General features: G+C 44.9%; 1 protein-coding gene across 10 annotated transcripts in view; it reads left to right on the top strand.

Moving 5' to 3' along the window:
• The window catches only part of ATXN7L1 (ataxin 7 like 1), a 67659-nt gene that overhangs the window by 34275 nt on the left and 30272 nt on the right, over positions 1-3112 (top strand). The window lies entirely within an intron of this gene.

Below are 3112 nucleotides of genomic sequence, written 5' to 3'. Positions count from 1 at the left end.
AAGTCCAGGCCACCGAATTCTGTCCTCCCTAGGTAAGTACTACCTTGGCAGTGGAAGCCCTGAGTCTTTGATCAAGTGACTTTACCATGTTGGATCTGTGGTGTATAATCTGATCACATGTTAAATGGAAGTCATAATAGTACTGCCTGCTAAGGTAGTCATGAAGTTTAAATGAGTTAATGTGCACGAAGAGTTTAGCCAAGGGATCAGCAGTTGGCTAATGGCTATGTCGCTGGATTCCCATGTAGTCGACCGCTGTTCAAGTCCCAGACCCGGTGGCTTAAAATCACGCCAGGCGTGTGTGCATGCATGCCCAAGATCCCGAGAGAAAAAGGGACTGCAGCGTGGCCATCCCCCCTGGGGGATGATTTCTCGCTTTCTGTTTGTCTGTCTCTCTCTCTTTCTGGCGAGCACATGCACCCTGTAGCAAAAACCTCTCAAAAAAAAAAAAAAGTTTAGCTGAGTGCCTGCTACTGTGTTCAACAGATTTTACTGCTGTCATCCTTAGCATTGTCACTGTCATTGTCATCAGCAATAGCAGACTGCATAGCAAACTCACATCAGATACTGCGAGTATTTACAGAGCAAGAATAAACTGGAAATAAATACCTGGAAGGGCCACACCTCAACTACCAGGAGACGTCCTAGTTGCCTGAGATTTGTTTTGTTTTGTTTTGATTTGTTTTGTTTTGATTTGCAAGAGGGTGGAGGTATCACCAGAGAGGCAGAGAGGAAGAGGGAAAAGACACCCCACAATGAGATATGGTCACACCACAGTCCCTTCTCCATTTCTCCATCATGTTGGGATTTGGGACATGCATGCTCATGTACCTGACATGTTTCCCAAGGCTCCAGGTCTGAGAATCCAACCATGCAGTGGGCCTTATGGATCCAGCAACCTTAACCACCAGACCATGGGGCCAGTCGTTTTTTATTTTATTTTTTTAAGTTTGATTATTTTATTTGCAATAGAGAGTAAGTGTTCTTGGACAAGAAAAGAAGGGCATCCTCGACAGGGCTACATCATGCTACTATCCCCTCCCCTGAGTCCTCAAGCTCACTAGGACCTTTGAGCACATGTGCATGAGCGCCTGGTATATTTCAGGCTAGCTGAACCAGAGACGTGAACCCATAGTCGGCCATGTGGCTGCTAACACTGTAGCCCAGTGCACTATGACTGGGCCACGAGACTGGGCCTGGCTGGTTTTGTGTGAGTTAAAGATTCCTGGGGCACAGCGAGGGTCCTTGGCTCACGAAGGGTAGTCAGCACACCTTGGGAACTTGCTGGACTCCTTTGCCACTCTGTCTTGTGAAAATCTTCCATAGCTCTCCTATGATGGGGGTTGCAGGGGAGACTGGCATAGCAGAGGTTGTTTGTCCCTACATTTCTCTCCACACCAAGAAGGCTGCTCTTCTGAACCACCCATGTAGGTTTTATTTGGCCATCCTAGACAGAAAGGAAAGACTGGAAAACAAAATTAAAACCCATTTAGATTAAGAACAATGTAAAATCCATGCACGTCTGGTTTTGTTGTTGTTTTAAGTTTATTCATTTGGTTTTTTGCTTTGTTTTGTTTTTCCAGTGAGAGAGAAAGAGAGAGAATGACAAGTACCCTCAACAGGTTCCTCACAGCAGTCTCAGCTGTCCTGGATCATGAGCACGTGTGCACATGGAGACCCCACGTGCAAACTGGGGACCTTTCTGATACAAATCCAGTTGCATTACCATTGTGGTACCACCTCGCCCCCACACATGTCTGTTTTGATGGGCAGCGGGTCAATTTATAGATGATGGGAAAGAGACCCACTGATTCAATAATACTAAGTGATTGCTCAGTAAGCAGAGTACCGTGTTAGGTACCCTCAGGCATGGGTACAGAGATGAAACTGGATCTGGCTGTTCGATAGCTTAGCATCTAGGGGCTGCATAGTGCTCTAGTGGTGGAATGCAACACTCTACTGCTGGCACACACTGGAAGGTTCTGGATTCACATTCGGAGTCTTCCTGAATGTGCCAGGTATGCCACATGCCCATGATCCAGGGCTGGCCAAGACTGGGGGGTAGATCATGGCATCACGACCTTTTTGGAGGGGCCAGCAAATAGCATGGTGGTTAAGGTGCTGGACTCTCACCTAGTCGACTTCAGTCCAAGTCCCAGATCTGGTGGCTTGCTTTCTCACCTTCCTTTTCTGTCTGTGTCTCTCATGACTATACCAAGTTTAAAAATAATACTAATGATAAATAAAATAAACTATATAATTCTGGGGCCAGCAGATGGCATAATGGCTACATCACTGGACTCCCATGTAGTCCACCACAGTTCAAGCCCCAGATCCAGCAGCTTAAAACTCACACTGGGCACGTGTGTGTACATGCCCAAGATCCCAAGAGAAGAATGGAGGAGAAGGGATTGCGGTATGGCCATGCCCCCTGGAGGGTGATTTCTCACTTGCTCTTGCTCTGTCTCTGTCTGTCTGGCGAGTGCATGCACCCTATAGCAAGAATCTCTAAAATATAAATAAATTAATAAATTAATAAATTAATAAATAATTCTTTTTTTTAAAAAAAAAAGACCTTTTTGGAGATGCTGCCCCCTTTCTCTCTCTCAGAAGTAATAAATATAAAAAAGAATTTAGGGGCCGGCAAGTGGCATGGTGGTTAAAGGCGCTGGACTCCCACATGGCCAATCACGGTTCAAGATAAAAAGTTAAATAAAATAATTCTTTAAAAAAAGAATTTAGAGTTCAAGAAACAAGATTCAAATATCAGTAATTATTGTGGAAAACGTTAATATTATATGAGAAATGCAGGTACTATTATCTGATGACTTTTCTTTGTTTTTAATTTTTGCATGCACTCATGGAGACAGAGAAAGAGAGTTAGAAAGCACCATCCCCAGGAGGATGGCCACAATCCTTCCTTGTCCCTTCTCCTCTAGTCTCCTCTCAGGATTTTGGGCACTATGCACACTTGCCTGGCATGTTTCTCAAACTACCAGGCCTAGGACTCAACACACACAGTCCGCCATGTGGGATCCACCCATCTCACCCATCACACCATTGACTGGCCCATCTGATGATTCCTTACTTTTTTTTTTTTTTTTTTGAGAGG

The sequence above is a fragment of the Tupaia chinensis genome, unplaced genomic scaffold (assembly GCF_000334495.1).
Source record: "Tupaia chinensis unplaced genomic scaffold, TupChi_1.0 Scaffold000255_1, whole genome shotgun sequence".
Classification (NCBI taxonomy): Eukaryota; Metazoa; Chordata; class Mammalia; order Scandentia; family Tupaiidae; genus Tupaia; species Tupaia belangeri.
Note: the sequence above shows the minus strand (reverse complement) of the source record. Positions and strands in the feature narration are given on the sequence as shown.